The following is a 12,057-nucleotide window of genomic DNA, read 5'->3' as shown; positions in this document are numbered from 1 at the left end:
TTCATTATCTATCACAGGATCTATTTCACTAACCTCCTAACCTTCTGGCCATTTTACTTGAATTTTCCTCTCATTTGCAATCCATCCTACCCAAGACTTCCTAAAACACAGCTGTGATCAATGCTTGTTGACTGAATTATTTCTCATTGTTCACCAAATTAAACATTGTCTGATGTATAAGACCCTTCACAATCTTGTTTCAAATTAACTTTCCACTTGGAAATAGGTATTGTATAGTCTTACCTACATATGTATGAATATACATATATATGTGTGTACATATATGTGTATATATATTTATAGATATCTATGTATATGCTATTTATCCATGTTTAATTGTGGCCTTCTTTAGGGAAGACTAGGAAAAAATAAAGTAATAAGTGCACAGCAGAGAACAAAAGAAAACATACAAGGTAGCACAGAAAAGTCAAAAAGCTTTGAAAACAACTAGTAATATTTATTATATAGATTTTCTTGAAATGGAAATATATTATTTTTGGTTGAATTCTCTCTTATGTCCTGCTGTATACATGACTATTATATGTTTAAAATAAATAAAAATAATAACAAAAACAGTTTAACTTGCTACAAATTGAGAACAGAGGGATTCTAGACTTGAAATTTCACCACTGTGGGTCAGTGCTGTCAAACTCAAATAGAAATGGGGTCTACTAATCTGTATATAAGAATACCTGTGGACTGCATGCTAACATTTTGAAAATATAATATTACCTATATTTTGTTGTATTTTTATTTGTTTTGTTCAATATTTTCCAATTATATTTGAATCTGGTTAAGGATCATATGTGGCCTGCAGGTAAAGTGTCAAAACACCTTTGTATAGAACGTTTAGAGTGTGGAAATTTCCCTGATTGATGTAGATGAACAACTTCTGCAACTTATAGATCACCAAGAGGTTAAGTGACTCACAACTAGTATCTGTCCATGGCAGGCCAGGTTCAAGACTGGTCCTCTATCCTCTAATCCAGACTTCTACCCTTTTCTCACAGAACCTTGCCTAAACTCCAGTCAAATTAGACTTTATGTCATTCCTTTAATATGTCCTATATTTTTCTAAAGTCTGTACCATTATTCATGGCATATTGTCCACTAGAAATATTCTTCTTCGAATACTTGACTATCAAAATCTTGTGCATTTTTCAAAGCCCAACTCAAATGACATGTCTTTCATAAAGCTTTCGCTGGTCCCCATTATTCTCCTCCAAAAGTGACTCCCAAGGGGCAGTTAGGTGGTGCAGTGGATAAAGCACCAGCCCTGGAGTCAGGAGTACCTGGGTTCAAATCCGGTCTCAGACACTTAATAATTACCTAGCTGTGTGGCCTTGGGTAAGCCACTTAACCCCATTTGCCTTGTAAAAAACAAACAAACCCAAAAGTGACTCCCTACCTCACTATTCAGCTGAGAGTGTTCTATCCAAAGTTACCAATGATCTCTTAATTGCCAAATATGATGGATCTTTTGTCATTCCTCAAGTCTCCTTGAGGCAGCCTAAGCACCATCTTCTGAATGAAGCTTTTCCCACTCTTCCCAACTGTTAGGGACTACCTTCCAAAATTAGGTCAGTATATGTGTAGCATATAGGCTCTGGATTCACTTTTCCAACACATTCCGACCATCAGTTCAAGGGGATTACTTCTTGCCTCAGAACTCTAAGGTAACCTTAAGAAGTTGTGTAGTTGCTCTAAATCACTAATTATTAGAAAAATGCAAATTAAAGAATCTCTGAAGTACCATCTCATTCTTCTCAGACTAGCCAATATGATCAGAAAGGACAATGATCAATATTGGAAGGGATGTGGGAAATCTGGGACACTAATACACTGTTGGTGGAACTATGAACTGATCCAACCTTTCTGGAGAGCAATTTGGAATTACACTCAAAGGGCAATAAAAATGTGCATGCCCTTTGATCCAGCTATACCACTACAGGGTCTATACCCTGAAGAGATTATGAAAAAGGGTAAAAACACCACTTGTACAAAAATGTTCATAGCAGTTCTGTTTATGGTGGCAAAGAATTGGAAATTGATTCCCCATCAATTGGGGAATGGCTTAGCAAACTGTGGTGTGTAAATATATATATATATATATATATATATATATATATATATATATATATATATATACATACATATATATATATATGTGTGTGTGATAGAACACTATTGTTCTATTAGAAACCAGGAGGGATGGGAATTCAGGGAAGCCTGGAGGGATTTGCATGAACTGATGCTGAGTGAGATGAGCAGAACCAAAAGAACATTATACACCCTAATAGCAACATGGGGGTGAAGATCAACTTGTTCATTGTGGACTTGTTCATTCCATCAGTGCAATAATAAGGCAAAATTTTGGGGTATCTGCGATGGAGAATACCACCTGTATCCAGAGAAAGAATTGTGGAATTTGAACAAAAACCAAAGACTATTATCTTTAATTTTTTAAAAAACCATTATCTTATTATATAAATTTGATATCTCTTATACTTTATTTTTCTTCCTTAAGGATATGATTCCTCTCTCAGCACATTCAACTGAGATCAATATATATCATGGAAACAATGTAAAGACTAACAGACTACCTTCTGTGGGGGCGCGGGAGAAGGGAAGCGAGATCGAGATTAGGGGGAAAATCGTAAAATTCAAAATGAATAACTTTAATAAAAAAAGAATTTGTGTAGGTCTTGTAGTACTATTTATTCATGATCCTCCCCATTTTTTGTATTCATTTTAATATCATTTGACCAGTTGAAGCATCCCCCAAATCAATTAACTTATTAACATCACTTAGCTCTGGCAAAAGGATATTTAGTGAGAAAGTGTAGCAAAGTGCAGCTTTTTCTCAAATGGGGAGCACCCTCTCATCCCTATACACCTTAGTCTCTGAGAACAATAGGTTCAGGTTTGAAGTTGCTACAAAACATTCATTCCATCAAATTCACTTCTGGATATGGCATATTCAATGGATAAGTTGCTCTCTTGCTCATTAACACAGTGTCCTGAACACTAGGTCAATTTGCTTGCTGATCTGGGTCAAACATGTCACTTCTCAAGGCTAGTTCTTCATCAGACTCTGCTACTGCAAGGCATAAGCTAGTCTGTTCCAAATCTGATGTTTATTTAGCTATCTTAGAAAAGAATAAATATAAACAAAAGAAATGGCAATACCATGCACTCATGGTATCTAACAGTCAGCAGATATAGTGTGGACCTTGGCTATTGCCATTACCACTCCTTTTTTGTTAAAGAGCCACAGCATTTCTCTTTCTTTAGTGAAAGCTGCCTAGAGAATTTCTTTTGAAGCCTTTTTCATGCACCCTCAGATCCAGCTTAAGTCCATTAAAACATTCCATCATTATTCAGTAAACCAACAGGAGATAATTAGAGACATACCCAAGCTCTAAAATGAGAAAAGAAAAAGTCTTTCCATCACTAGAAGGAGACTCAACAAGGCTCCATATTGATATTGTATATGTTTTGAAGACTAGATGATCTTTGGCAAAGTTTTCTTTACTACATTTATTTTTACCCATCTCATATTTATACAATATACTTATATGCACTTGTCTCCCCATTAGAATATAAGCTCCAATACATAGTGTTGTTGTTTTTGTGATTAGTAAATCTTTGCTTTCCTGTGGATGAAGCTGTTTCTATGCTAGGCTTAGCTTGTTGCCCTTTCTCAGTTCTACTCTTTGGGCTAGGTACTAAAGAATCCCTTGATTTTTTTTTATTTAAGGCAATGGGGTTAAGTGACTCGCCCAAAGTCACAGCACTCCTGACTCCAGAGCCAATGCTCTATCCACTGTGCCACCTAGCTGCCCCTTCTTTTCATTAAAAAGTGAAAAAAGTTCCTTTAAGCCTTGGAACCAATAAAACTATTTAAGTCAACTCCCTAGCCTTTCAGGTGGTTTCCCTCCCAGATACTACCCTACAGAGGACAGTATAGGTCAACATAGGGCAGACATGTAAGGGGATTCTCCTTTTTGAAGTCATATATGTCACTAGAGAGTAAGATAACCTTTCTCATAGTTTTTCAAATAGTGGAGGATTCCACTTTCATCATGAATATCAGAGTTTTCCTCTTCAAACCATTGCCCACCATGACCTGCAGAGCCTCTTTCTATTCAGTAAATTTGAGCTTTGCTTTGCTGCTGTTCTCTGAATTCTGTTATCTCAAGTTCTATAAGCAGTTTCTCTCATTGGTTTCTCCCTCTGTCTTTCCTGCCTCAAATCAAAACCTCCTCTTGTGCAATAACCTATCTTTAACTTAGGTTAAGAGACCTCAACTCTACCTTTCTGCCAGATGACACAGTCAATATGCAATTGTTTCCAGAGTCTGCCAACTATTTTTGAATTCAGTTTCCCCAGCAATAAGCTTCCAAGTTCTAAAAATAGGCACATGTTAATTAGCTTTGGGGAAACAATGCATTAGAGCCATCTTTACCAGCAGTCAGTACTTTTGTTTCTGAAGAGCTGCTTTCACTCAAGTCTCTCAGAACTGTATATGTCTCTCCCTAAATAATTTTATCTGAAAGGCTGCTTTTCTCTCAGGTCCTCTTATTACTGTCCATATTTCTCCTCAAGCTGGTGTTCCCTTTGTTTCTCGTACAAATGTTCCTTTTTCTGCCCCTTTTAGTAAATAACATTTCCTTTATGTTATCATTGGCTAATATCTCAGCATGCTGTCTATATTTAGGCTGTTTTATTATTAATAATGATAATGGATATAAATCCATATTTCAAATAACCCTCATAATTATTTCAATTTTTTTGTTCAACTTCTTTGGTCAATTTATTGACCGACCTCTGACTACACCATCATCATTTTTACTTCATAATGGGGTTCATGAAGAGCTCATACAGGAGCAGGAGAGGGTCACCTGTCATTTTCTTTTTTAATTGGTCTCTGTCATATCTTATAGAAAAAAAATTGAAGCCATTGGCTCTGACCTCCATCTTCTCTCCTCTTTCTCATCTCCTTTCATCTCTTCCTTTCCCTTCTCAAGTGGGCTCACTTCTTACCCCTGGGTAACTCCTCAACTTGTTCAAGTGATCCCATTCCACTTTATCTCCCTCCAACAGATCACTCCCTTTGTCATTCCCACTTACCATTTATTTCCAATCTCACTCTATTGCCTCATTCCTTACCTTTTTTAAATCCTCATTCTTTTCAATCTGTCTGCAGGCTTTGACACAGCTGATCACTCTTTTCCCCTTGATAGTCTCTTCTTTTTAGTTTTTTGAGACAACTCTTTCCCCTAGTTTTCTTCCTACTTATCTAATCCTTCTCGGTATCCTTTGCTGTATTCTCTACTAGAGCATACATTCTCTAACCATAGGGGTCCTTCAGAGTCCTGTCCTGGGTCTTCTCATCTCCTTCTATAATACTTCACTTAGTGATTCTCAATATTTTCCACAGACTTAATAACTATCTTGATGCTAATAATTCTCAAATCCACCTATTCTGCCCCAGATTCTCTGCTTACTTCCAATATTACACCTCCAATGACCTTTCAAACAAAACTAGATGACCAGTAGCCATTTTAATACTAAATATATCTAAAACTGAAGTCATTATCTAGAAGTCTAGAAAAGGAAACAGATCCAATTGTCTTTGAATGTAAATATAGTATTCTTTGAGCTTCTCTTCCCCTCATTAAATAAGGATTTGGGAATTAGATTAAATGTCTCTTAATAATTTAACGTTTTCTCAACAATGATGTTATTGACATTAATAGATTGATAGCTTTGAGCTTTTTACTTGAGATCATGCAAATTTTTATGAACCAGACTTGTGCCTCTCATTTACATTGCCTTACCTTTAACTCACTTTTCTTTTTTAAATTATTGATAACCTTTATTTTTACATCATTATAACTTACTAAAATGTGCTTCCCAATAGTTAAGCAACAATAAAGTCCAGTAGGGATATTACCTGAGAATCATCACAAAGACTGATGGCATCAGTGCTGACTACAAAAAAGGCCAGGTTCATTCTATAAAATTGATCTCCATCCCTGAAAAGAAGGGAAGCTGTTGTCTTCTCATATTTCTTCTTGACATCAAGCTGAATCATTATAACTCCACAACATATATAACTCTCAATTATTTTACATGGATATGTAATATGTCCCTTCCACTATTCCATCCCTGTTTGAAAAACAAAGAAAATTAACTGAATAATAAAATTGTCATCATAAGCACACAATCCTACAATAAATCCCATTTCAGCCATGCCAAACATATACATTTTAAGTTCATCCCCTTTCTGGCAGGAAGTGCATGGCATATTTTATCTTCAGGCTTTTGGACTAATGACATCATTACATTGACAAGAACCCTAAAGTTTTTCCAGGTTGTTTTTCTCTATAATGTTGATGTTATTCTATAAATGTTTCTCCATGTTCTTCTTACTCTATTTTGTATCTACCTATTTATAGAGGTTTTCTTAGTTTTTTAAGAATCTGTCTTTTTTTTTCATTCTTATGTTCCTTTATAATATTTTATTATATTCATGTAGCATTTTTGTTTAGCCATTTTTCAATTAGAAGATAACATCCCAAGTTTCCAATGAAAGACTACCTTGAAAAGAGCTGCTATAAATATTTTGTCCACATATGTTCTTTTCCTATTTTTTATTTCTTTATGGCAAAATCTAGTAATATCTCTGAGTCAAAAAGGATGTGCACAATATAGCACTTTGGAGTCGTTATTCCAAGTTACTTTCAAGACTGACTGAACCAAATTAATAATTCCACCAAAAGTGCTTTAGTTTGTTTAATTTCCTACAACTCCTCCAACATTTCTCATTTTCCTCCGCTATCTTTTTCCAATCTTATGGGTTCAAGGGAGAATTTCAAAGTTTACTTAATTGCATTTTTCTATTGATTTGTGATTTATATCATTTTTTCATATTGTTGTTGAGAACTTAAATTTCTCCACTTGAAAACTATCTGTTCATATCCTTTGACTATCTATCGAAAATGGTTCTTAGTCAAATAAACCATTCTTCTTTTCCATTATCACAATCATTTTCTTTATAAAAAGTGAGGGGAGACCCCAAACCAACCAAAATCCTAGGGAATTCATGATAAAATATACTACTAAGTCCTAATAGAGAATGAATTCAGGGTTCAGATTGAGATAAATTCTTTTTTAAAAAATCTGGTCTTTGGGCGGAGCCAAGATGGTGACAAGAAGGAATCTTAGGAGCTCTCTGATAAAATTCATCACCTAAGGACTCTAACTAAACTTTCGAGAGATAGAACCCACAAAGGGACCCAGTGAGGCAGTTCTCCTACTCAAGGTAACCTGGAAAAAAGCAGAAGGGCTCTGCTCCCCGGGGTCAGAGAGGTGGCCTGCCAGAGGGGTGGCCCCGCCAGAGCCAAAGAACTTCAGCCTCCCGGAGGCAGCCCCAAGGCACTGGGGGTCTCAGCTCACAGCAGCGGGGGAGTCTCCTGAGCTGCACCCCGAGGAGCAGCGGGCACAAAGTGGGGGAACAGTAGGGGACCTCTGCCAGAGCAAGCACATGGAGCCCAGCCCTCAGGGCACACAGCAAGTGGCATCATCTTTCCCCAGCCCTGATCCAGGAAACAGAAGCAGGCGGAGCTGGTAAGCAGGAGCCCCCAGGGCATGAGCCCATGGAGCTGAGGGAGGGGAGTGAAGAGAGACTGCCCAGCTCTGTCCTCTGCCCCTGGAACAGGACTCTGGGGCTCTGACCACATTCAGATCCTGATCGCAGTCTAGGCGCCCCCATAGAACAGCAGGGCCCCCCCCCCACCTCAGCCCCATGGCAGAGGGGCGCTTATGGTCATTCACAGACCAGGAGGGAGGACAGAGCCCCACACACTGAGACCCTTGTGGGAGTGTCCCAAAAGCTCAAGAAACACCCCAAACCAGGCCCAGGCTGGGAAAATGAGCAAGCAGAGAAACAAAAAGAAGAGTATTGAGAAATGTTTTGCAAATGAGCCCAAGAAGGACCAAAATACTCAGTCTGAAGATGAGGAAGCACAAGCCCCTTCATCTAAAGACTCCAAGAAAAACAGAAATTGGGCTCAGGCTTTGATAGAGCTCAAAAAAGACTTTGAAAACCAAATGAGGGAATTGGAAGAAAAAACTGGGAAAAGAAAGGAGAGAGATGCAGGAAAAACATGAAAATCAAGTCAGCAGCTTAGTCAAGGAAATCCAAAAAAATGCTGAAGAAAATAGCATGCTAAAAACTAGCTTAGGTCAAATAGACAGAACAGTTCAAAAAGTCATTGAGGAGAAGAATGCTTTAAAAAGCAAAATTGGCCAGATGGAAAAAGAGATAAGAAAACTCTGAGGAGAACAAATCCTTCAGACAAAGAATAGAATTCCGGGAGATTGATGAATTTAACAGAAATCAGGAATCAATACTTCAAAACCAAAAAAAATGAAAAATTAGAAGAAAATGTGAAATATCTCATTGAATAAACAACTGATATGGAAAACAGACTTAGGAAAGATAATTTAAAAATTATTGGAATACCTGAAAGTCATGATCAGGAAAAGAGCCTTGACATCATTTTCAAAGAATTACTACAGGAAATTGCCCTGATATTCTAGAAGCAGAGGGCAAAATAGAAATGGAGAGAATACACCGATCCCCCTGAGAAAGAGATCCCCAAAAACCAACCCCTAGGAATATTATAGCCAAGTTCCAGAACTCCCAAGTCAAAGAGAAAATATTACAAGCAGCCAGAAGGACACAGTTCAAATATCGTGGAGCTGCAGTCAGGATCACACAGGACTTAGCAGCAGCTACATTGGAAGCTCGTAGGGCTTGGAATACAATATACCGGAAGGCAAGAGAGCTTAGAATGCAGCGAAGAATGAACTACCCAGCAAGGCTGAATGTCCTCTTCCAGGGAAAAAGATGGATTTTCAATGAACCAGGGGGAATTTCAAATGTTCCTTTTGGAATGGCCAGAGCTGAGCAGATACAGGACCCAGGTGAAGCATGGAGATTGGAGGAGAGGGGGAAATATGAGGGACTTAATGAGGATGAACTGCATGTATTCCTGCATAGAAAAATGACACTGATAATACTCATATGAACCTTCTCAGTTAATAGAGCAGGTAGAGAGAGCATTTATAGTTGAAGCACAGGAGAAAGCTGAATTCTAAGATAAAATATGGTGTAAAAATGGAGTCAGTAGAAAAAAAAAAGGGAAATGGAATGGGAGAAAGAAAAAGGAGAGGGGGAATAGTCCAAGATATTTCACATAAGATTTTTTTTTATTACAATGAGCTATTGCAATGATATGGAAGGGGGGGCAAGGGGGAATGAGGGAAACTTTGCTCTCATCAGAGATGGCTAGGAGAGGAAACAGCAAATATACTCAATGGGGTATAGACATCTGGAGTAAGAAGGAGGGGGGAGCAGGGGGAAGGGGTGGGGATGTGAATAAAGGAGGAGAGGATGGACCATGGGGGGAGAGTGGCCAGATATAACACATTTTCTTTTTTACTTCTTGCAAGGGGCTGGGATTGGCAGGCCTGTCCAGGACCATAGGGCCAGGTGGATTCTGGGCCTAAGGGGTGGTATGGGGGCTCAGGGCTTCTTGGCCCCGGGACCAGGGATCTGCCTGCTGTGCCACTCACCTACCCTACAGCAGAGTCAGAGTGAAAGGAGAGAGAAAATAGAGTACATGGTAGTGGAGAAATAAGAAAGGAGGGAGTTGCAATCAGCAATGGCAAAGGTGGAAAAATATGGAAATAACTTTTGTGATGGACTTATCATAAAGAATGAGATCCACCCATGACAGAGTTGTTGGTGTTGGAACAAAGACTCAAGCACATTTTTTGTTATGATTATTTGGGGGAGGGTGCAGGGCAAGTAGGGCTGGATGGCCTGCCTGGGGCCACATAGCAGCGTGATCTTTGGGTGTCTGGGGCCGGATTTGGACCCAGGTGCTCCTGGCTCAAGGGCCAATGCTCTGTCAGCCACCCAGCCACCCCTACTATTATTACTATTTTATTTTATTTTGGGTCTTTTTTATTTTTTTCTTTTCTTTTTTTTTTTTTTTGGTTTTTGCAGGGCAGTGGGGAATCGGGTGGCTTGCATGTCACACGGCTGGGTGATTGTTGGGTTTACGAGGCTGGATGTGGACTCGGGTGCTCGTGGCTCCAGGGCTGTTGCTTCGTCCATTGCGCCACCTGGCCATACCTACAATTATTACTATTATTTTTTTTATTTTAATTTTTTTCCTCTCCCTTTTACTTTTCTCGCCCAAACAAGTCTATCTATATTCATCGGGGAGGAGGAGGGGTATTTTGTTTACTTGTAAACAAGAATATTTTATTAATGTAAAAAAAAATTTGTACAAAATGAGAATAAAAAAAATTTAAAAAAATCTGGTCTTGGGGTGGCTAGGTGGTGCAGTGGATAGAGCTCTGGCCCTGGAGTCAGGAGTACCTGAGTTCAAATCTGGCCTCAGACACTTAATTACCTAGCTGTGTGGCCTTGGACAAGCCACTTATCTCCATTTGCTTTGCAAAAACCTAAAAAGAAAAAATCTGGTCAGTGCAAGAATCGTGCTTGACTATACAGATTTGTTACAAGGATTTTCAATTAAAGTTGTGGAGGGGGTAGAAAACAAAGCAGAAAGATTTTTGTTAACTAAGAAAAATAAAATAAAATTTTTAGAAAAGTAGAATGTGACTAAAAAGAAAAATGGTCAATTCAGGAGGAAACTTTGCTGAAAGTTTCTTTGATAAAAGTCTAACTTCCAAGATATCTAAGGAACTGACTTAAATTTCTAAGTATAAGAGTTGTTCCTATTAAATGATCAGAGGATATAAACAGGCAGTTTTCAAAAGAAGAAACCCAAACTATCAATAGCCATATTTTAAAAAATTCTTCAAATCGCTAGTAATTATAGAAACAAATTAACAAACCCTGAGACAACACCTTACACCCATTAGATTGACTAAGATTACAAAAAGGGAAATAAAATATGTTGAAAAGTCTGTGGGAAAACAAGGACAGTAATGTGCTATCACTGGAGTTTGAAATTAGTCCATGCATTCTGGAAAGCAATTTGGGATTAATTCTCTAAAGTCATTAAAGTATATTTTTAATACATCAAACTAGTAGGCCATAGTCATAGAAATCAGAGAAAGAGGAAAAAAGAATTCATATGTACAAAACTATTTATGGCCACCCTTTCTTCAGTGGCAAAGAACTAGAAATGAAAGGAGTGTCCATCAATTGGGTAATGGCTGAACAAATTATAGTATATGGATACAATGATTATCTTTGCACCAAAAGAAATGATGAAAAATGGTTTCAAAAGAAGCTAGGAAGACTTATACAAACTGATGCAGAGTGAAGTGACCAGACCTAGAACAGTTCATAAAAATTATAAAGAAAACAACTTTTGAGAGGCCTAATTCAGATCAACATAATGGCCAGATACAATTACAATATTAGTTGTAGATGTTGTAGAATGTTGAAGAGTGTTACTATCTCCTGATGAGGAATTATGAACTCAAAGATGCTTAATGAGACATACACATAGCCAAATGTTTTGGCTCATTATGTAGATTTGCTATAAGAATTTTGTTTTTATTTTTTAATGGGCAGAGGAAGTTGTAAGAGAAAGTAAATACTTGTTCATTGAAAGAAAGTCATAAATAATTTGGTGTAAATGGGTCCTTCATTTTTATCACTAAGATATATGCCTAGGAATATTATCTCTGGACCAAAGGGTATGGGTATGTTATTCATTTCCTTAATATAGTTCCAAATTTCTTTCCAGAATGATTGGATCAATTTAAAGTTCTAGGGATATAGTAATATAGTAATGCTGTATTTCCACAAACCCACCCCAAAACTGATTATTCCCATCTTACATCATCTTTGCCAATTTTCTGAATATGAGGTAAAATTCAGAATACTAATTCACTCTTATCTCACCTCCATCTTAACCTCAACTTCTTCAATTCCAACATGTACTTCTTGTCCTTGAGAAGGCAACAATACAATTCAGATTATTTGAAATATAAATT

The sequence above is a fragment of the Macrotis lagotis genome, chromosome 1 (assembly GCF_037893015.1).
Source record: "Macrotis lagotis isolate mMagLag1 chromosome 1, bilby.v1.9.chrom.fasta, whole genome shotgun sequence".
In the NCBI taxonomy this organism is placed as follows: domain Eukaryota; kingdom Metazoa; phylum Chordata; class Mammalia; order Peramelemorphia; family Peramelidae; genus Macrotis; species Macrotis lagotis.
The sequence above is the reverse complement of the archived record's forward strand: the minus strand, read 5'-3'. Positions refer to the sequence as shown.